The sequence below is a fragment of the Pogoniulus pusillus genome, chromosome 31 (genome assembly GCF_015220805.1).
Source record: "Pogoniulus pusillus isolate bPogPus1 chromosome 31, bPogPus1.pri, whole genome shotgun sequence".
Lineage (NCBI taxonomy): Eukaryota > Metazoa > Chordata > Aves > Piciformes > Lybiidae > Pogoniulus > Pogoniulus pusillus.
The window spans coordinates 2917504-2941099 of record NC_087294.1 but is presented as its reverse complement, the minus strand read 5'-3'; the positions used below and the strand labels follow the sequence as shown (position 1 = coordinate 2941099).

Below are 23596 nucleotides of genomic sequence, written 5' to 3'. Positions count from 1 at the left end.
AGCAGGTGTTGATCTGTTGGAAGGTAGGAGAGCCCTGCAGAGGGACCTGGACAGGCTGGATGGGTGGGCAGAGGCCAATGGGATGAGATTGAACAAGGCCAAGTGCAGGGTTCTACACTTTGGCCACAACAACCCCAAGCAGCACTACAGGCTGGGGACTGAGTGGCTGGAGAGCAGCCAGGAAGAAAGGGACCTGGGGGTGCTGGTAGACAGTAGGCTGAAGATGAGCCAGCAGTGTGCCCAGGTGGCCAAGAGAGCCAATGGCATCCTGGCCTGCATCAGGAGCAGTGTGGCCAGTAGGACAAGGGAGGTTATTCTGCCCCTGTGCTCAGCACTGGTCAGGCCACATCTTGAGTCCTGTGTCCAGTTCTGGGCCCCTCAATTCAAGAAAGATGTTGAGGTGCTGGAACATGTCCAGAGAAGGGCAACAAAGCTGGTGAGGGGCCTGGAACATAAACCCTATGAGAAGAGGCTGAGGGAGCTGGGAGTGTGCAGCCTGGAGGAGTCTCAGGGGAGACCTCATTGCTGTCTACAACTACCTGAAGGGAGGCTGTAGCCAGGTGGGGTTGGCCTCTTCTGCCAGGCAACCAGCAACAGAACAAGGGGACACAGTCTCAAGTTGTGCCAGAGGAACTATAGGCTGGATGTTAGGAGGAAGTTGTTGGCAGAGAGAGTGATTGGCATTGGAATGGGCTGTCCAGGGAGGTGGTGGAGTCACCATCCCTGGAGGTGTTGAAGCAAAGCCTGGATGAGGCACTCAGTGCCATGGTCTGGTTGACTGGCTAGGGCTGGGTGCTAGGTTGGACTGGATGATCTTGGAGGTCTCTTCCAACCTGGTTGATTCTGTGATTCTATTCTATGATAAGCATGGGAAACCTTCTAAGAAAACTGTGTTAAATCAATATTCTCTTCAACAGCATGCACCAAAAAATATATATTATAGTGTTGCATAATTAATTTTAACTCACTCAAGTAGTCCTGAGTATGATTTTAAAGGAAGTTTCAAGGCATGAATGTTTTCCCTGAATTTTTAGATCCTAGGTTATAAAACTATACAGCAAATTCTGCTTGACAATACCTCTGTAGTCCTTCTGTTTGTAGAGGAGCACTTCAAAATGCAAAACAAGGAATTAACACAATAGAAGGAATACAAAATGAGTCCCATTCGGGGGAGGCTGTTTGTTTGCCTTTTACTTTTTAAGCTTTGATTGTGGTTTCTCATTAGAGCTGATTGACAAAGCTACTAAAAGTGGTAAATGGCAATATTAGCAGCTTATTAAAGCATCATTAAACTAACTAGAAGTAATACAAAGGTATAAAAGGTGGAATAAGTCTAGCTAACTTGTGCTGATTATGTCAACAGGCACTGCCCGAACAAAGCCATGTACAAATCCCGTAAGTGGTTGCAAAGCTATTTGCCTGAAGCAGAGGGAACAACAAGAACAAGTTCAACATCTGCCAGGGTGTCCAACTGCTCACAACCATTTTTCTGGTCAGAGAGGGCATTGTTAAGCTGACAGGTTCCTAATGGTCTGAATCATTTAGCAACTCTCAAAAGATTCTTTCTACCCATTAGAGAGGAAGACGCAAACCACGGGAGCCAGGGTTTCCTTGCTCCCCAGGAGCCGATCATGCTAATTGAGGAGAACATCACAATGTGTCCCATTTTAATAGCATGAGTCAAGCAGGCAAGAGGCTCCTATTATCCTTACCACACAATGCAAGACAGAGGGGGCCGGCACCCACAAGGATACACAGCACGGTATATCATCTCAACATCCTCCAAGAAGCCCACTTTAAACAAAGAGCACATATGTTGCTGGTAAGCACTGCACCTATCAAATGAAGTAAACAGCTAAATTAGATTAAAGAGAAATATGGAATATGCTTGCTCAAGCCTGAAGGCTAAGTGAGCAGTAGTTAGCATCTCAACATATGGGAAGTTATGGGGAGGCAAAAGAGCCATCTATGAGGGTTTTTTCTTCTCATCTGCCATATGACAGATGACAGGTATAAACAAACTAATGTAGAAGCATGAGAGGCTACAAACAAATCACACTCATGCTGGAAGAGCCAGGTCATTCAAAGATAGTCCTTCTTCTAATAGCTATAGAAATTAAGGAGAACGCTACTCGTAAGGAAGCAGAATAACAACAGCTTTACTTGTGATGGATTCTCGGTCCTTTTCCTTAACAGTAATCCAACACACTTTGCAAGAGTATTTGTTTCATGTAATCCTAGCCTTTCTGAGCACGTGGGGGAAAACACAACCCTCTCACAATGAGCAGGACTGTCTTAGTTCTTTGTAATGTCAGAGACCTCTGAAATTTGGAACCCCTTCAAAACTGTGACACCTGAACAGAGCTCCTCACCTAAGCTTCCTAAGCAATCCTAGCATAGCAATTAGGAATGCCTGCAACAGACCTCTAGAACCAAAACATGTGTGAGAAGATAAAGGATTTACTGACACATTCAAAGGCTACAAGGGAAGACATGTAAATATTTAGGAACACAACAGCTATAGGGAATTGCTAGTTTGATGGAAGGACAAATGGAAGAAGAGGAGTTAAAAAATGACATTATTACTTCTGTTCCTAAGCAACCACAGTGTGGCTAAGAAATAGCAAAAAGAAATTATCACCTTAATGTATTTTATCAGGGTCTGGGAAAGTCCTTTTGTATGCTTTCAAAGATGCTACAGAACCCAACCTTCCAACTAACACGAACAAAAAGTAAGCCACCAGTTTGCGTAGGAAACTCTGTGTTTTGTCATCTGCATATAAGCATTTCCAGAAGCAGAAGATGAAGACAGCAAGTTAAATGGAAAGACATAAAATATTTTGCCAGCATGACGTGAATAACTAACTAAAAGCCCCCAAAAAAGCAAAGAAGCAACATCAGGCTGGCCTATTCAGCCATAAAACCCACTCCCAATAACCACATTGCAGCATGAAGCTTAGATCATAGGCAGCATTTTCCTTTTTCAGAGCATGCAAGATTCATTAGTTAGGCTCAATTGTCTCATACCCAGGCAAGCAACATGTAAGAAATAATTAAATCTGCAAGATTCCCCCCTGGAGCCTCCCACATACGCTTACACTCAGGCAAAGGAGGGCTGGGGTCCCTCATAAGAAACAAAAGCATCGGATTATGAGAGAAGCCTGAGACCATCTGCACAAAGTCATGTGGCCATGGATTTCCTCTTCCCCTTGCTGTGCACAGGGCATCCTTCACCACTTCCAGTCTGAGCTGTATGGAAGGCAGCAGAGCCGGTCTTAATTCCCAGTTCGGGGACAAAAGAGACCCAGGGGTTTCCGAGGTCCTCTTTGCCCATACTTACTGTCTTCAAAGCTAAGCCACTTAGGGATGTAATCCTTAATACCTCAGAAGTTCATAACGTCTGGGTCATTGCGAAATTCTGCATACCATGGTCACAGCCAAGCCTCACTTGCATCCTCTCTAGCATGCTGCATCCCCCCTAGAGAAGCGCTGGCGAGGCATGGTCACCCTGCTCCCATTCATCTCCCAGGCAGAAAGGCAAGAGGCTCTTCCCTGCAACCATGAAGCCTGCAGGAATGAGAGAAGCTTTTCCCCATAGGTACTGCTGTTTCATGTGAATCAACGAGTAGAGCCTCAGGAGTTCTTGTTTCTTATTTTCTACCAACTAATTTGAGTTCCCTTCTCCTTGCATGAAGTAGAAAGGTGAGATCAAGAAAAGGGAGGGGGAGGGGGAAAAATATCTTCGACCTCAACAGGATGTCTTGTTAGAGTATGGCAGCCTCAAGGACTCTTTCCTGGCATCTGAGAAGGGGGTTACGATTAACGTTCCTGTTGGTTTCTTTTTTCCATGAGGCTCAGAGTGAAATTCTATACTGGTTTTCCACATATAATGAAAAGTTAACTCTACTTGCAGTAAAAGCAACTCACAAAGCAGTATGGGCATGCTTTTGACTTTAGTATGCCTAAGTAATTTGCTGAAGCAGATTTGTTTCTCCAAAGTGCTCTAAGCTTCCTAAATAACACTCAAGTTTGTGTGAACAGGCTACTCTGAAGCAGGGATTTCTGAGTCTTGTCTGCTTTCTCCCACCTTGTCAAGCTGCATTTCAGCTCCCTGAGATATTACTACTGATATGATGACATTACTAAGATAGAGTCTGATGCAAGCCAACCACAGATAACAGAAAAGCTCCCACTAACTTCTGTGGGCTTTGGATCAGGCCAAAAGCAGTGAAAGTACCCAGAGGATGAAGTCACACAGATCTGCTTTTCATTTCAGTATGGTCCTTAAAAATATGTCTAACATTAAGTATTATATTCTTGCCTTTATGCTCTGCTGGCCAAGGTATGCTGAGCCAACATATTAAAACATATCCCTTGTCTCATCTTAAACTCAGATTATTACATCTTGATTTTCCTGCAATTTTAAGGAAGCAAAGTAAAATATATATATATATAAAATCAACTATACTCTTGCTTAACTGTGCTAAATACAGAAAAGAAACACTCTGCTCACCCAACATGCACACTTCATCATGATTTTATCAACACTGGCATTAGTTTTGCAATGTGTGGGACAGCCTGTAACCTACTCTTGCAAGCTGCACTTGTGAAATGCAAGATAACCTCAGGGCTATCCCCAGGAAATCCTTAACTCCCTTCTATTCATCAAAAATATAAGGCAGTCATTACCTTCCAGGTCCAATCAAACCTTGTTAAATCCCCCCTCCAGTGAAATATAAATTGGCCAGCCTTCCAATGAAAGATTTGTGCCTGGACCTAGATTTTAAAAAGAACTCCAAAATGAGGACTGGAGAAATCTCAAAGCTTCATTAAATTGTGTCTGGAATAAATCAAATCCACAGCCCAGCTTGGATTTCAGCTCTATGTTTTCCAAGTGGTTCCACTGTAATATTTTGATCTGGATAAATTGCTGCTTTTAGTAATTAGAGGTGCTGGAAACTTTTTCTTCTTCTTTTTACATCATGTGTTTAATAAAATTCTTATCTTGAAATGTGACATTTTGGGGGGGGGGAGGAAGGTCCATGTAAGGCTCTGCAGCATGTTAGCATCATCTGGTGACTTACCATTTTTCAATAACAAATTACTATGACTGATAACTGTGAAACTGATCAGTTAATACCCACCCACAGAAAACACAAGCAGAGATCCTCATTTCCACTGTAGTGGTCTGTATTTGCAGGGTTAAGAAAAACTGTCAATGCTCAATGCCCCTAACAGGCAGCAAGCTCTCTCTAGTGGGGGGACACCTGCTAAGGTCACCAACATCTGAAGAACTGAGTGAAATTTTACCAGTAGTGTGGCAACCAAGCTAAGATCTCAACATGACTGCATTCAGTTTTGGGCTCCCCAGTTTAAGAAGGAGAGGGATCTGCTGGAGAGGGTTCAGTGCTGGGCCACGAGGATGATTAGGGGACTGGAGGGCATGGCTTATGAGGGACCTGGGACTTCTTAGTCTGGAGAAGAGAAGACTGAGAGGGGACTTAATAAAAGTTTATAAACACCTGAGGGCTGATCAGGAGTGGGGGACAGGCTCTGCTCACTTGCTCCCTGTCACAGGACAAGGAGCAATGGGTCTGAGTTGCAGCACAAGAGGGAGCTTCTTTACTGTAAGGGTCCTAGAGCACTGGAATAGGCTGCCCAGAGAGGTTGTGGAGTCTCCTTCCCTGGAGACTTTCAAGGCCTGTGTGGATGTGTTCCTCAGTGATCTGTGCTAGATTGTATGTTCCTGCTCTGGCAGGGGGGTTGGACTCGATCTCCTTGGGTCCCTTCCAATCCCTAATATCCTGTGATGACCCAGACTGGAGACTCAGCAGCAATTCTTCCAGAGGTTGCAAACGTTTTTCAATTTGTTCCTTGTTGTTTGGTCAAGGCACACATAAATGAACGATTAAAGACTCTGAGCATTTCAATGACTAATAAATGAGAATGGTCATCTCACAGTAAGATTAATGGCACATGATGTTCAGAGGGAGCCTCCTGTACTTCAGTTTGTGCCCATCACCATTAGTCCTGTCACTGGGCACCACTGGAAAGATCCTGACTCCATCTTTTTTGCATCTTCCCTTCAGGTATTTGTATAAACACATTCAGAAGATCCCCTACACACATCTCTTCTTCAGACTGGTCAGTCCCAGCTCTCAGCCATCCCTCAAAGAAGAGGTACTCCAGTCTCTTCATCATCCTTGTGGCCCATCATCAGGGTCTTTCCAGTATATCTATGTCTCTTTTGTACTGGGAAGCCCAAAAGTGGCCACAGTACTCCAGATGTGACCTCACCAGAATTTAGGGACAGAAGAGGAGGACAACTGCTTCCTGGTGTTTGGGAGCTTTTTTGCTACTACTGCTTAAGAAAACTGTGCCTGCAGCACAGGAAGGATTCCTAAGTACTGACAGAAGCATGCAAGAGTAGGAACAGAACTAGGAATTTTCCAAAGCTCCTGTGGCTGCCAGAGTTTCAGTGATGTTTAGCCAAGAGCAGGAACTTAAACTCAATTTCACACTTTCTGGCAGAAGCTGGGAGCCCCTTAAACCAAATGCCTACCACCAGTTGCTGCCTACAGGCTGATGGGGAACTGGAGATGCTGACCATCCCTTAGAAGGACTCTAACTGTAACTTTCTGGCCAACAGTTATGTTACCAAGCTCTCCTCAAGGCTAAAGCTCTTCTGCCTTGCCACAGAGAGAAGCTCAACGTCATTACAAACTAGAGGTATAAATGTAGCTCACTGGTTCACCAATATTTGGTGCCTTTTTCATGTCTGCTTCCTACAGGTCTCTGTGGTGGACACCTGCTCATCTAAGATGCTGAAAGAAGATAGTTCTATTGCATGAAGTACATTATTTGATAGCAACAGGCAAGAAGTCTCTCTCCTTCACTCTTAAATGGAAGCCATGGACAAACACAAGTAGGTGCATGTGCATTTTCCTTAGAGCAGAACTATAAATCAGTTTTTGCTCATCTGAAAAACATTTAGCTCCTTCCAAAACAGTCTCTACAAAAGACTGTCTCTTATCCTGCAGATACAGGTCTGGTCCATCACAGTACATAGTACTTCCCTCCTGCTTTGTGACCTCATAAATGAATGCACAAGACAGAAGGTTGTTGGGAAAGAGACGTTCCCTCTTTAAGTCACATTGTGCTCAAGAACAGAGTGGAAACAGCAGATCTGCTCTTGCATTCTGTCCCTTACTGGTTGAGAAAACAAGAAACAGTTACAATCAAGATTGTCTCAAGCAGGGAGAGCAGTCTTCAAAACACTGGAAGCTGGGTTAAATAAATACCCAAGCTCAGAGCACAGGCTCAGAGGGTGGTGTTTCTGGCAAGTGCATAACATGCACTAAGAAACTGATATTGTGTTGTTAATCTGGGAAATGGGATTTCTGGTGAACCCAGAAGTACCACTTACTAAATGGGAAATAAAATTTCCCTGTAGGAAAGCATTGTGTAGCTCTTCTGTCACGCATGAATTTACATTTAGAAGGATAGACTTCATCTTTCTTTCCCTGTTATTGCATTTCTCATCCCACACCAAACTTTGTAGATACTCCTAGGAAGCTCATAAACAGCAACCTTCTTCCTGTGCTTGGCTTGTACTGCTCAGCCATTGTACTGCTTTTTCCTCTCTCCTCCCTGGGGACTAGAAACATTGGTTCCTTTCACTTTCCCTTATAATACAGGTCTTGGTCACTACTTTTCCTGCTTTCTGTTGTTATTTTGTACTTTATGAGGTGATGTAACCATTTAAGATCCAGATGAGGTGGCAGATGAAACAGGTTGATAACATAGCTGAGGGGCAGGATAGCAAAAAGATGAACTTTTCAATAAAACTAAGTGTAAAGTCTGATGGAATCATGTTTGGGCTGGTGCTGAACCATGAGGCTCTAAGATTTCTCCTTTAAATTGATAAGATTTTTCTTGTGTGTGTGTGTGGTACTTTAAAGCTATTTGGTAAGCAACATCTACAACTCCAGACAAAGACCACTATAATGATGACTGGCCAGCATCCTTACAGTAGGAATAACTTCAATGAAATGACTGCAACTATTTAGAAGGGGGAAAAAAAAGAAGCAATGCTGAAGAAATGGCCAGGCTGTTTCATTGGGTTTAATTCATCCATTTTGTTCATTCCATTTCTTTTTTGCCAAAGCATTCCATTCACATAGATTCACTTGGTGTTTTTTGCTTCCTCTGCATAATTCACAGAACTATAGAATGCTCTGGGTTGGAAGGGACCTCTGAAGGCCCTCTAGTGCAACCCCCACCCCTGCAGAAAGCAGGAGCGTCCTCAACTAGATGAGGCTACCCTGAGCCCTGTTTCGAGCATCACCCTGAATATCTCCAGGGCCGAGGCTCCAGCCACCTCACTGGGCAATCTGTTCCACTACCTTCATGGTAAAGAACTTGTTCCTATCATACAACATAATTAGCTGAAGGCTGAACTTGTGAGAATCACAGAATCAATCAGGTTGGAAAAGACCTCCAAGATCAGCCAGTCCAACCTAGCACCCAGCCCTAGCCAGTCAACCAGACCATGGCACTAAGTGCCTCATCCAGTCCTCTCTTGAACATCTCCAGGGACGGTGCCTCCACCACCTCCCTGGGCAGCCCATTCCAATGCCAATCTGTGAAGAACTTCCTCCTAACATCCAGCCCAGACTTCCCCCAGACCCTGAAAAGAAGGGAATTTCTGTAGGTCAGTTAGGGGTAAGCCACCATCCATTTCCTTCTGAAACAATGGTCATGCCTGACTTTTTGGAAGACAACAAAGGCTATGTAAAATGATGGACTTTAAGTTGTCTCTTTTTTCCTTTTTATTGGCCAAAGGGTTCAATTTTCAAGCTGTCTCTGTTCCTCCAGGAAACACAGTGGAAAGCAGACAAGTGGGAAAACTAAAACATTTTACTTCCAGAATATTAATTCAGCAAGAGTTTCATCAACTGAGCAAACTGAAACTGTGGCAACTCCTCCCTTGCCCCAAAAGCCCCACAACAAATGACAGAATCATCAAAACTGTCTCATTTTTCCACTAAAAATGCTTGAAACCAGATGGGGCTCCCCAAAGACATATGGTCTGGGCTTCTACTTATACTAAAGTAAAATTCAGATCTGATCATTTTAATCTACCATAGCTAACCCTATTTGCCTAACCAAGAGTTAAAATGACTAGCACAGATCTCCCTCCACTGCTGATTCAATAGGAGGCACCTACTCTGCCTTCCCCTGCTTTAAGCATTCAAGAGTAGTTCTTTAGAACTGCAAGTCAGTACTCAGTAGCACATATAACATACACTTGCTTCTTCAGCTTTAGCAGGGAACAACTCCATTTTACTTTCTCATCTGAAGCTGTGCCTTAAGGGAGCAGGTCCCTAGATTTTGGGGTAGGGGTTTAGGTTTTTGGTTGTTGTTTTGGGTTTGGGGTTTTTTTGGTGTGTTTTGTTTTTTTTCTTTTCAGAAATCACATCTGTGGAAGTTTTAGTCACACCAGCAGTAGACAGGAAAGGAATTCTGCACCTACAGTAACACAGGTCATCAATCAGTCCATAAACCCCTTGTCAAGACCTGGGCTAAGTTCATGGACTGTTCACTGTTCATAAAGTTTTCACCTAACAGGGAGTGGGGGAAAGGGGAGGGAGGGACAGTCTTGAGCACTTAAGACAATAGATTTTCTCCAGATTAGGTTAAAAAGCAACCAAAACTACCACAAAGAGAGAAAGCAAGCCCAAAAGCACTGGTGTTTGGACCATGTATCTTGGTATGCCTCCTTTTAACTTTACAACACTTCCACCTGTTAAAAAACTTCTTTTCCACAATTCTCCTGTCAAATACTTGCTCTTTTTCTTCCACAATACCAAGTTGGCCAATGTGCTAGTTTGAAGCAGGGTAGAATGTTTTGGTGAGAAGAACTAGATCACAGGCTGTGAAAGGAAAACAATGGTGATGTCTGCTTCCCTCAGAGTCTTGCTGAAGAAATGAAATCATTAGATAACACTCTGGCCATTTTGTCACACTCTGCCTTGGGCTTCTGACTGAGCTGCATCTCCCTAACCTCACCTGCCACTCGCCTTTGCTTCTTAACCTCTTGGCTGAACCTCCATTCTTCTTTAGGACTGGGGTAAGGTTGAGAGGGGCAGGGGGAAGGTGCAGGGGTGGTTGAGAGCCCCTCCTGGGGACTCAGGTTTCTGGGAGGGCTGTTGTGTTTCTGTATTACTTTTCCCTTGTCTGTGTCTGTCTATAACTGTATATACTGTAACTATCTGCTTGTATGTTGTGCTAGCTGTAAATACAAGCTTCAGCTATATTCCCAGAGCTGGCTGAGACTAGTTTGAGTGATTTCCAAAGTGTGGGGGGGCGGGGAACACCCAAACCATCACAGCCAACAACACACAGCTTCCAGGTACCATTTAGTTGTCTCCACACCTGCTTGGAGGACAAGACATCTCCAGTGCCCCCAGACAGAGGTGCAGCAATGTTAGGAGGTCTGCTGATTTCCAGCTCATATCACTACTGCCATATGTTGTGCACGGTAGCACAAGTCATTCCAAACATTCCCATGCTGATGCATCCCAGTTTCCACACACATACAAGGTTTGAACATGGCAAAAGCCTTCAGACAGACACCAGACACCAGCTTAGTTTTTCTTCTATCCCAAACCAGTTCACATTTAAAACTCTGGTTTACCACCAGGGACATAAGTGAGTTGGTTCACTCTACGCTTCCCTGCCCACTTCCCTCCCAAGGCCACACATGAAAGTAATGAGACTGCATAATAAGGATCAGACGAAATGCCATTTACTGCTTCATGCTCACACAATAGCTGCACTCAGTCAGGGGCTTCTCTGCAGGCACTGCACAAGGAAACAACTCTAAACCCCACCTTTTCCAAAGCTATAACCCTCAAACAGAATTCAGATGTGATAGCACTTTTGAGGCACCATATATCCACCTAAAAGCAACTAACACTCATCTTGTGTTTCTAGAACAGAAGAGACCACATTTTGAACACAGGAGGAGAGGTCACACACAGCCCCCCCAAGGACAGGGTACAGACCCTTTATACCCACTCATAGAATCACAGAATGGTAGGTGTTGGAAGGGACCCATGGAGACCATCTAGGCCACCCTCTCTGCTAAAACAGGATCATCTAGAGCAGCTTGCACAGGAGCGTGTCCAGGTGGGTTTTGAAAGTCTCCAGAGAAGGAGAGGTTGAGGGAGCTGGGCCTGTTTAGCCTGGAGAAGAGGAGGCTCAGGGGAGATCTTATTACTGTCTACAACTACCTGAAGGGACATTGTAGCCAGGTGGGGGGTGGCCTCTTCTCCCAGGTAACCAGCAAGAGAACAAGGGGACACAGCCTCAAGTTGTGCCAGGGTAGGTATAGGCTGGATGTTAGGAAGAAGTTCTTCACAGAGAGAGTGATTGGCATTGGAATGGGCTGCCCAGGGAGGTGGTGGAGGCACCGTCCCTGGGGGTCTTCAAGAAAAGCCTGGATGAGGCACTTAGTGCCATGGTCTGGTTGACTGGCTAGGGCTGGGTGCTAGGTTGGACTGGATGATCTTGGAGGTCTCTTCCAACCTGGTAGAAAAAAGAAGAAGAAAAGAAGAGACTCTACAACCTCTCTGGGCAGCCTGCTCCAGGGCTCCAGCATCCTCACATGAAAGTTTTTGCTTAAGTTCAAGTGAAATCTCCTCTGTTCTGATTTGTACCCCTTGCCCCCTATCCTGTCACTGGCCATCACTGAAAAGAGCCCATTCACACAGCCAGGGATGTGATGAACGTGTGGTATTGCTACTTGAAGTTTAACTGAATCACTTATCTAGATGAAAACAAATGTCTTCAGTATGCAGCTAACTACTTAACTATAGCTGAGAACATTAAAAAGCTCTATCTTGACACTCTAGACACCAATTTCCCTTACAGTGAAGCATTTATACCAGTGTTTAAGTGACAGGGATCCCACCAGAGTCTAGGGGAATAAAAGTGTTGCTGCTCCAAGTAACAATTAAGCAAAACTGCAGAGTGCAATAGCTACCCTTTGTCCATGTACAGCGTCTGGAGTAAAACATTCCAGCCACAAGGACTGCAAACAGAGACAGTAAGCAAGGCCAGGCAGGATCCAGGCTCTACATTCATCTACCTGAGTCGGCGCAATCCCAAGCACAAATGCAGGTTGGGTGGCGAATGGCTGAGAGCAGCCCTGAGGAAAAGGACCTGGAGTCTGGGGTGATGAGAAGCTCAACATGAGTCAGCAGTGTGCATGTGCAGCCCAGACAGCAACTGTGTCTTGGGCTGCATCAAGAGCAGCATGGCCAGCAGGGCAAGGGAGGGGATTCTCCTCCTTTACTCTGCTCTCCACAGACCTCACCTGGAGTACTGTGTACAGTTCTGGAGCCCCCAGCACAAGAAGGACATCAAACCGTTGGAGCAAATCCAGAGGAGGGCCATGAAGATGCTCAGAGGGCTGCAGCAGCTCTGCTATGAGGACAGGCTACAAGAGTTGGGGCTCTTCAGCCTGGAGAAGAGAAGGCTTTGAGAAGACCTTATAGTGGCCTTCCAGTGTTTGAAGGGGGCCTCCAGGAAAGCTGGGGAAGGACTACTGACAAAGTCTTGTCATGACAGGACAAGGGGCAGTGGGTTTAAACTGGCAGAGGAGAAATTCAAACTAGATGTTAGGAAAGGGTTCTTTGCAGTGAGGGTGGTGAGACACTGGCACAGGTTGCCCAGGGAGGCTGCGGCTGCTCCCTCCCTGGAGGTGTTGAAGGCCAGGTTGGATAAGGCCTTGAGAGATCTGTTCTAGTGGGAGGTGTCCCTGCCTATGGCAGGGGGTTTGGACTGGATGATCTTTGAAGTCCCTTCCAACATAAACCATTCTGTGACTTGCTGAGCAGATGAGCACATCTAGGCTTGGCTGATACACCTGAGGGCTGTGTGGCCATTCAGTGAGCCTTGGACAGACTGTAGAGCTGGGCAAAGAGGAACCAAATGAGGTTCAACAAGGGTAAGCACAGAGTCCTGCACCTGGGAAAGAACAATACACTGCACCAGTACAGGTTAGGAGGTGATCTGGTAGAGAGCAGCCCTGTGGAGAAGGACCTGGGAGTCCTGGTGGACAAGTTGCATCAATGGGACAGCAATGTGCAGTTGTGGTGAAGAAGGCCAATGGGGTCCTGGGGTACACTAAGAAGAATGTGTCCAACAAATTGAGGGAGGTTCTTCTTCCCCTCTAGTCTGCCCTAATGAGGCCCCACCTAGAATACTGTGTCCAATTCTAGGCTCCCCCAGCTCAAGAGAGACAGGGATCTATTGAGGGAGTCCAATAGAAGGCTACAAGTATGATTCAGGAACTGGGTCACTGCCTTACAAGGAAAGGCTGAGAGACCAAGGGCTGTCTGGTCTGGAGAGGGGATCTAACAGCTGTATATAAATATCTGAGGTTCCAGAGTCAAGAAGGAAGGGACAGCCTCTCCTCACTTGTGCCCTGTGACAGAACAAGGGGCAGTGGATGTAAACCACTGCACAAGAAGTCCCATCTCAACATGAGGAAAAACTTCTTTACTGTAAGGGTCACAGAGCACTGGGACAGGCTCCCCAGAGAGGTGGTGGAGTCTCCCTCTCTCTGGAGACTTTCAAACTCCATATGGATGCATTTCTCTGTGACCTCCACTAGACTGTATGGTCCTGCTTTCGGGGGGGTTGGGCTCAAAGATCTCCAGAGGTCCCTTCCAGCCCCCAACCCCCTGTGATCAAACCAGCAGATGGAGGAAGCTGAAGAAATTCAAGGTCAGTGAGAGAAACGCTTTTGTCTTCACCCCGAGATAACTCAAGACAGCACTGTCTCAGCAAAGCAACAGCTGAAAAGAGGGCTGAGACAAAGAAAAAGCAGGCCAGCCCTTCTGCCTCCCACTGCTGGGCTCCATCTGCTTGCTGAAGGGTGACTTTAGACATTCCCCATAACGGACCAGTGCTTCCTTAAAGAAATGCTTGCTTCCTTAGGTCACCCTGCTTCCTAATCTAAACAAGCAGAGCAGCACACCAGCACCAACAGGCAAGCCAGGATTCTACACAGGAAATGTTCCTCAGGTCAGCTGGCTGACTTGGGGTTTGTTTTGGTTTGGGGGCTTTTTAATGGCTTAAGGACTGATATCTGTTAGTGGGTCTGGCCTCTTGGGTCCTTGAATCCACTTGGTTGTGTCAGAGAAAAGTCCTTTAAGGACACTTTAGAATGTACTGGCACATACTTCATGACAGAAAGTTATTCCTTTGCTCTTTCGTTCCTTTGACAGACAATCGCAGGAAGCTCAGCTCTTGAGATCTCTTGACCACTTCTGCAATCACAGTGAAGCATCCAGGTCGAAAAGGAAACAGGAGCTACAAAGCAGTTTTTAACACTACTTTTATTCATTTTGTTGTTCTTGTCCTTAAGAGTTACATCACATGGGAGACTAGAGAATACCTGCACCCTTTCTTTCAAGAAAGATGCAATTACATGCTCAGATTTCAGAATCTGCTCCTTCCTTTTTGTTTTAAATCTTTTTTTCCCCTCCAGAGAACAGGGAGAAGAGACAAAAAGGAAAGAGAGAGAGAAGAAATATATATTGCGATCGCAGCCAGCTTCCTGTCCTGGTTTGAATCAACGCTGCCACGAAATGAGGAATGACATGATGTGAAATAGCTCCCCCAGCTCTGACAAACATATGCTAGGGTGGGTGGTGCACACAGTCCAGAGTGCTGCAGCCAGAGTACACAACTGGAGCACTCAGGTTTCCATTTGTGAGAAACCCCAGGAAAGCATTTAAAGCACAAGTTTCACTTGGAACACATCTGAACCCTACTGACGTCCTGCATCTTGAGCTAGTGCTTAAGGCTCAACCGATGCTTGCTCCCCTTAAAAAGAGGTGCTGAGCTGAAATTTTCTCTCACATTCCTGTGATGGTTTGGGTGCTCACCTCCCCACTTTGGAAATCACCCAGACTAGACTCAGCAAGCTCTGGAAATTGAGTGAAGCTTATATTTACAGCTGGCACAATACACAAGCAGATAGCTACAGGATATACAGTTATAGACAGAAATAGACAAGGGAAAAGGTAATACAGAAACACAACAGCCCTCCCAGAAACCTGAGTCCCCAGGAGGGGCACTCAACCACCCCTGCACCTTCCCCCTGCCCCTCTCAACCTTACCCCAGTCCCAAGGAAGAATGGAGGTTCAGCCAGGGGGTTGGGAAGCAAAGTGGATTAGTCAGAGAAACAGAGGATGAGGTTAGAGGGAGAGAGAGACAGATGCAGCTCGGAGGTCCCCAGCAGGACAAGTTGTGCCTTATCTATGTTTTGATTCGTGTTCTTATACTTCTCAGCAAGCCTATGAGTGAAGCAGACATCACCACTGTTTTCCTTTCACAGCCTGTAATCTAGTCCTCACCAAAACATTCTAGCTAGCTTCAAACTAGCACAATTCCTCAAAGTAGAATCTCAGCCAGCACAAAATTGGCATGATGTCATTTACTGCAGAGACAAAACTTCACACTCAGCCATGAATTTTCTTCAGAAGAGCTTGGGACACACTGCCACCAGAGTCTTAGCAGTATTAGATACGTGGTACAAAACTCCTGCTCTCATGGCGCATCTCTGCCTGCAGTGCCCACAAGAGGACTGGGCTGTGTTGGGAGAGCAAAGGCAGCAAAAGCTCTAGGGGACATTAGCTAAAACCTGGAACCACACAAGGCAGGATTTTGTCCACTTCTTTTGGAAGGTCCTTCTCTTTTCCTTTTCTCAATAATCAAAAATCATGAAGGAAGTTACATCCTGTTCAATATCTTTATTCCTGTTCAAATGATGATCTGGACGAGGGCATTGAGTCCAGCATCAGTAAGTTTGCAGATGACACCAAGCTAGGAGTAGGTGTTGATCTGTTGGAAGGTAGGAGAGCCCTGCAGAGGGACCTGGACAGGCTGGATGGGTGGGCAGAGGCCAATGGGATGAGATTTAACAAGGCCAAGTGCAGGGTTCTGCACTTCGGCCACAATAACCCCAAGCAGTGCTACAGGCTGGGGACTGAGTGGCTGGAGAGCAGCCAGGAGGAAAGGGACCTGGGGTACTGATAGATAGTAAGCTGAAGATGAGGCAGCAGTGTGCCCAGGTGGCCAAGAGAGCCAATGGCATCCTGGCCTGCATCAGGAACAGTGTGGCCAGTAGGACAAGGGAGGTTATTCTGCCCCTGTACTCAGCACTGCTCAGGCCACACCTTGAGTCCTGTGTCCAGTTCTGGGCCCCTCAATTCAAGAAAGATGTTGAGGTGCTGGAACATGTCCAGAGAAGGGCAACAAAGCTGGTGAGGGGCCTGGAACACAAACCCTATGAGGAGAGGCTGAGGGAGCTGGGCCTGTTTAGCCTGGAGAAGAGGAGGCTCAGGGGTGATCTTATTACTGTCTACAACTACCTGAAGGGACATTGTAGCCAGGTGGGGGTTGGCCTCTTCTCCCAGGTAACCAGCAATAGAACAAGGGGACACAGTCTCAAGTTGTGCCAGGGTAGGTATAGGCTGGATGTTAGGAAGAAGTTCTTGACAGAGAGAGTGATTGGCATTGGAATGGGCTGCCCAGGGAGGTGGTGGAGGCACCATCCCTGAGGGTCTTCAAGAAAAGACTGGAAGAGGCACTCAGTGCCATGGTCTGGTTGACTGGCTAGGGCTGGGTGATAGGTTGGACTCGATGATCTTGGAGGTCTCTTCCAACCTGGTTGATTCTATGATTCTATCCAAGTCATTGAAGAAAAGAGCACAGAGCCCCCCCAGTATGACCTGTCCTCATCCTCCTCAGACAATGTCCCAAGAATTTGGGGACTCAAGCTTTGCAAAAGTATAATAAATGTCACTTTTGCCAAACTTATTTCCTTGTCCTTTTCCACTATTCAACTAGTTGGTGCTGCAGCAGCCAGCACATACACCTTTTCTTGGTTTCATCAGTGGCAATCACTGTGTTTTTCCTTCCTGATCTCTGAGGACACACAGGAGCCCACAAAGGCAGTGGGCTTTTCTCTCGGCAGCCTTGAACTGCAGAAACACTTTTTTGGATATAAATACATGTATTTTACATGTTACTTCCTACATTATGCAGCCATTAACTGAAACTTGGAGAGGCTTCAAAATTTGGAAGGAGAAGGGAGATGATAAGGGTGCTCCAGATGATGACTCTTGCATGGCTTCAAAAGTCTCATGCAACTCAGAGCATGTGCACTGAACCGGGAGGGGGTGATTGAGAAGAGGTGATAGCTTTAAGTTCCTCTCCATCCTGCCTAATAAATCTGTGTCTGACAGATCCCCACAGGCCTGTATATCACTTTGTCTTCCTTTAATTAGAAGACCAGCTGCAACTCCTTGGCCAGATCCCAGCCAAGCTTCCCATTCTCTTTTTGTAAGATTCTCCAACAAATGGCACTAAGAAGCAAAGAAACTGAACACAAAATTTAACATGTGACAAACTTTTCCATGTTTGAACTCTGTGGCAGGCAACCTATGAATCTCCATCAGGCCAATTTCTGCCTAAGGTCACGACAAAAGGGAAAAGAAGGGATCTGGACCAGTCTATGAACTTTGTCTCCCACCCAGCCTTTCATTTTTCCTGTTTCTCTACACATCATCTACTATTTCTACTCACAGGATGTTAGGGGTTGGAAGGGACCCAAGGGGATCATCCAGTCCAACCTCCCTGCCGGAGCAGGACAATGCTATCTAACACAGATCACAGAGGAACACATCCAGACAGGCCTGGAAAGGCTCCAGAGAAGGAGACTCCATGGCCTCTTTGGGAAGGCCGTGTCAGTGCTCTGGGACACTTGCAGTAAAGAAGTTCCCCCTTGTGTTGAGGCAGAACCTCTTTTGCTGCAACTTACACCCATTGCTCCTTGTCCTGTCCCAGGGAGCAGTGAGCAGAGCCTGTCCCCCCCACTCCTGGCAGCCCTCAGATACTTATAAACATTTATCCAATCCCCCCTAAGTCTTCTTTTCTCCAGACTCAACTTGAATGAGTAAGAAGCACAGATCCCAGGTTAAGTATGCACCATCTACAACAGGGTAGTTACTTGTTCAATTCTGATGAAGGTTTGACTATTTACCTATTTACTGGAAGGAAGCATGTTGTCCCAGAAAATACTTTTACAGGGCTGAGAACTTAATTCCAGAAGCAGAGAGGCAGCAGGGTCAGAAGTCACTTCTGTTCTGTATATCCAAGACAGTGAAATATAGCTCCCCACAATGCTTTCTCTTCCTCTTTCCTGCAAGAAAAGAAAACCACACCAAAACTCACTCTTTCAGAAATGTGTTGGTATTTGGGGACGTGCCAGTGGAAGCAGCAATTGCTTGCAAGAATCTGGAACTCTGAATAGCTCATGCCACCAGTGAGCTGAGGTACAGAGGAACCTAACTGGTGTCTTTTGTTTCTCCCATCTGCTATGTCCCTTATTTCCCCCTGCAACATGCCATTTACAAGAAAATAGAATTAAACAATCCAAGATCAAAATTATTTCCTAGCAGGCACCAAATTTCTGTGCCATGTGTACAGGCATCTGAGGTGCAGATCTGACCAAAACTCTCTAAGCTCAAGTTCCCCTCGAAGCTTGGCACCCTTTTCATGTTCTTCTTTCAGAGACAGGTAAGGAACAAGTGCCTACAAGCTGCTACAGTACTTCCTGCACACGTCCCCAGCCTGCCACCTCCAGTGCTACTCTGCTGCAGTAGCACAGGAACCAAGGTTTACCCATCCGAGCTGATGCTCATGGATTGCTCCCAAATCCAGTTCAAAGCTTACTTCACAGTAAGTCTGTGCAGTTTTCACAAGAAGCAACATATTTCATCCTCAGCCTAACTGAAAATTCCAGACTGTGCTCAAGTAGCTTCTCCTCACAGTGAGCTGGCAGTGGAAACACAAGTGGCTGGAATCATCACTCCCTCCCGTTCCCATCCCAAGTCTTACGTCTCATTTCCTTGCTCTATCTTCAATCACAGTCCAGATACCTTCACCAGCAAACAGCATTCACTATTAAAACCAGGACTTCCTCAAACCCAACCAGATGGGTAATAATGGGACACATTTTTAATGAATGCTGAGAAGAACATTCAGAAGAGATGAAAGGACAGTGGAAGGGAAAAAAAGTGTAATAAACTTTGATTCCCTTTAGCTTTTCAGATAGTCAGACAGCACATGAGGCTTTGTACAGGACACACTGGGGAGGACCATGCTCCACACTCCAATGCTCTGCTGTTAGAGTGATGGCCTTGGTAGGCAGAATTAGTTAAGGAAAAAAAAAAAGAATGAAAGAAGGGATAACTGGACATGACAAGTCTCTTAAGACAGTAGGGAGAACATTAGGCTGCTACCAAAATCCAGTGCTTAGAACCAGGTCATGTTGTGATGCTTTGTTCTCTCCCAAGATGCGGCAGATAACAGTTTGCTGTAGACAAAAGACATTGGTAAAAGGTCTTTCTAGACTTCTTCACCTCTTAGCCTCTTCCCAAAGCAAGGTGCAATCATGCTGCCATGTTCCCCTGGTAGGATCACACTGCTCTAGGGTGCACGAGTAAGCAGGGGCATGAGTAGGCTGGACCCTCCTGGAAAGGGAAATGCCAAGTGGCAAAGCCCATGCCTGCTGTGAAGCAGTCTCAGACATGCTGCCACCATGATGAAGCAGCATCAGGGCTGGGTTCATGGCAGAGGCATGCTCATGGAGGAGGAGAGTGTGATCGTGCCCCTGTATTCAGCCCAGGTGAGGCCACAGCTTGAGTACTGTGTTCAGTGTTGGACATCACGGTGTAAAACAGGCATTTGGGTTGTGGAGGGTGTCCAGAGAAGAGCAGTGAGGCTTGCGAGGGGTTTGGAGGGCATACTGTCTGATGGCTATCTTCATCAGGGCAGACCTCATTGCTCTCTACAACTACCTGAAGGGACATTGTAGCCAGGTGGGGGGTGGCCTCTTCTCCCAGGCAACCAGCAATAGAACAAGGGGACACAGTCTCAAGTTGTGCCAGGGGAGATCTAGGCTGGATGTTAGGAGGAAGTTCTTCACAGAGAGAGTGATTGGCATTGGAATGGGCTGCCCAGGGAGGTGGTGGAGGCACTGTCCCTGGAGGTGTTGAAGCAAAGCCTGGCTGAGGCACTTAGTGCCATGGTCTAATTGACTGGCTAGGGCTGGGTGCTAGGTTGGACTGGATGATCTTGGAGGTCTCTTCCAATCTGGTTGATTCTATGATACCAAGCTAAGTGGTGTGGTTGATGAGTCTGAAGGACAGGATGCCATTCAGAGGAGCCTGGACAGGCTGAAGAGGTGGGCTGAGGAGAATCTCATTAGTTTCAATAAGGCAAAGTGCAAGGTCCTGAACCTAGGTTAGGGCAATTCTTGCTATCAGTACAGGCTGGGCAATCGAGAGCAGTCTTGTAGAAAAGGACTTAGGGGTACTGGTGGATGAGAAGCTGGACACGAACCAACACTTGCAGCCTTGCAGAAGGCTGACCACATCCTGGGCTGCATCAAAAGAAGTGTGGTCAGTAGACCCAGAAAGGTGATTTTGCTACTCTTTTCTGGTGACACCTCACCTGGAGCACTGTGCCCAGCTCTGGGGCCCCCAAAAGAGACAGGAACCTGCTGGAGCAAGTCCAGGAGGGCAACAAAGATAATCAGAGGGCTGGATCACCTCTCTTGTGAAGACAGGCTGAAAGCATTGGGGCTGTTCAGCCAGAGAAGAGAAGGCTCCAGGGAGACTTTATAACTACATTTCACCATCTACAGGAAGGCTGGGGAAGGACTGTTTAGAATGGCTTGCAGTGACAGGATGAGGGGCAGTGGCTTTAAACTGGTGCAGGGTAGGTTTGAATTGGACATAAGGAAGAAACTCTTTACAGTGAGTGGTAAAATACTGGAACAGGTTGCCTAGGGATATGGTTGATGCCCTGTCTCTACAGACATTCAAGATCAGGCTCAAAGGGGCTTTGGGCAGCCTGGTATAGTTGGAGGTGCTCCTGTTCACCACAGGGGTGTTGGACAAGATGACCTTTGAAGGTCTCTTCAAACTCTATGCAAGCTGTGAATCTGAGAGGATCTGGAGAAAGCTAAGGGAAGATCTTGCTGCTCTCTACAACTACCTGAAAGGAGGCTGTAGTGAGACTGGTGTTGGTCTCCCAAATAACTAGCAAAAAGACAAGAGGAAATGGACTTAAGTTGTGTCAATGAAGGTTTAGATTGAATATTAGGAAAGATTTCTTTACTGAAAGAGTGGTGAGGCTTTGGAAAAGGCTGCCCAGGGAAGTGGTGGAGTCACTGTCCCTGGAGATGTTAGGCATGCAAGTAGATGTGGTGCTTCACAATGCAGATTAGTGGTCACAGTAGTCAGGTTGTGATTGAACTTGATGATCTTAAAGGTCTTTTCCACCCTTTATGATTATACAAGAGGCAGATGGTCAGCGACACACAGCTACACAGTGCACCATAGTAATGTCCTAGAACCATCACCCCACACATACCAGGGGTCCATAAGCATGGCTGTGCAAAGATGCCACCTCCTGCTCTTGCAAATCCATAATTCATTACATAGCTTTTGCCCTCTAAAACTGTACACAGGCATACAGGATAACATGGCAGAAAATACCAACAAGAGCAGCCCCTGGGCTGAGATTAGCCTTCATCTCCGCCTTAAAGGATGCTGGCCCATCCAAAATTGCCCTCAAGAAGTTAGGTGAGGACCTAGGGAATCAATTTGCTTTGCTGTTCAGAATGTCCTTTGCCCCCAGTTATTCATCACTGCCCTGCCTAATTCACCATAAAGGAATTCCTGAGGAACTGCCCTGCCGTCAGGAAGACTCCGTTTATTCAAAGGCAAGGCCAAGACGCACCAATGATTGAATTATTTCACTTGGCACAGACAGCTTAATTTAAGCAGACTTCTTAAGCAAAGCAACAGCTTCATGGGAAAAAGAAATAAAAGGAAAAGAGCATAGAACAATTAAGACCAAGAATAACAAAGTTTTGGGGTTTGTCAATTAACCACAAGAAAACAGGCTCTGAAGCTAGACAAGACCATGTGCTCCAAGTTCTGTGTTCTGCTCTGGACCATGCAGAATGCACACACTGCAGCAAGAGGAACCACCCTGAGTTTGACACTGCTTGTCCACTTCAGCTTTGAACTTTATTCCGTGCTTCTGGAGGGCTGGGGATGACCAGCAGTGAAATTTAAGCTATTTTTCTTTATTCTCAAATTCTAAAATGGGGCTGCTCCTCTAACAAGTATCTGTCTGAAATACATCAGCTGATAGCAGCAGAAACACATATTAAAACAGCACATGCACTGGCACTCATAGTATCTGTACTCAGCACTGGTCAGGCCACACCTTGAGTACTGTGTCCAATTCTGGGCCCCTCAATTCAAGAAAGATGTTGAGGTGCTGGAACATGTCCAGAGAAGGGCAACAAAGCTGGTGAGGGGCCTGGAGCACAAACCCTATGAGGAGAGGTTGAGGGAGCTGGGGGTGTTTAGCCTGGAGAAGAGGAGGCTCAGGGGTGATCTTATTACTGTCTACAACTACCTGAAGGGACATTGTAGCCAGGTGGGGGGTGGCCTCTTCTCCCAGGCAACCAGCAATAGAACAAGGGGACACAGTCTCAAGTTGTGCCAGGGTAGGTATAGGCTGGATGTTAGGAAGAAGTTCTTCACAGAGAGAGTGATTGGCATTGGAATGGGCTGCCCAGGGAGGTGGTGGAGGCACCGTCCCTGGGGGTCTTCAAGAAAAGCCTGGATGAGGCACTTAGGGCCATGGTCTAGTTGACTGGATAGGGCTGGGTGCTAGGTTGGCCTGGATGATCTTGGAGGTCTCTTCCAACCTGGTTGATTCTATGATTCTATCTTTTTAATGTATTAGAGCATTATAAGGATATTTCCCTTCCACCACATTTTATATCCACTGCAAGCAACCACATCAAAAATACATGCACTACACAGCAGGCACTACACAGTGCCTGCAAACAGCATCACGTTTGCAGTGCTGCTATGTAGTATGTTTAATCATTCTTCTTGGATAATTTATTGAAACTCTTTTTCCCCTGCCTTAGAAATTCAGAAAAGGAGAGTGATGAGCCAAAGCCATAGCAGAGTACTTTAAAGTACTTCAACTCTAGCCTGGTGATCAAGGTATAAACCTAGCATTTTATTTCCCAAAACATAATGCAGGACCACACGAGAGTAAAACTAAGAGGGCCTTTGATAGAAAGATAGGGGGGAAAAGCAAGTCTAGCCCACACATTTTGCAGCATAATGATCTCTCTCTGATAACACCTTCCCTTTTCTTGCAAACTCAAATTAAAACATAGGTGGCACAGACACAGATAGATACTTCTCTACCGCAACACTTGGCTTTGCTACATCACTGAGTTTAGCATCTGTCACTAGCCACATCTCTAAGGAAGCATCACTGTAGGAGCCCTCTTTAATAAATCCCTCTGAAACATGTTGTTCTAGCCTGTACCGTGTACTTAATGTCAGAGATGCAAAACAATCTCTTCCAAATTGTTTGTGTGAAAGCTTCACACTCTATCAATTAAAG

General features: G+C 46.1%; 1 protein-coding gene across 5 annotated transcripts in view; it reads right to left on the bottom strand.

Annotated features, from left to right (window-relative positions):
- Positions 1–23596, bottom strand: part of TIAM2 (TIAM Rac1 associated GEF 2) — a 188922-nt gene that overhangs the window by 139289 nt on the left and 26037 nt on the right. For 4 of the 5 annotated variants that reach the window (XM_064169195.1, XM_064169198.1, XM_064169199.1 and 1 more), the window contains exon 1: positions 18126–18187. The exons of the other annotated variant lie outside the window; for it this stretch is intronic. The gene's annotated coding sequence lies outside the window, so the exon portion shown is untranslated. Of the gene's footprint in view, positions 1–18125; positions 18188–23596 lie in introns of those variants that run through there. 5 annotated transcript variants of the gene reach the window in all.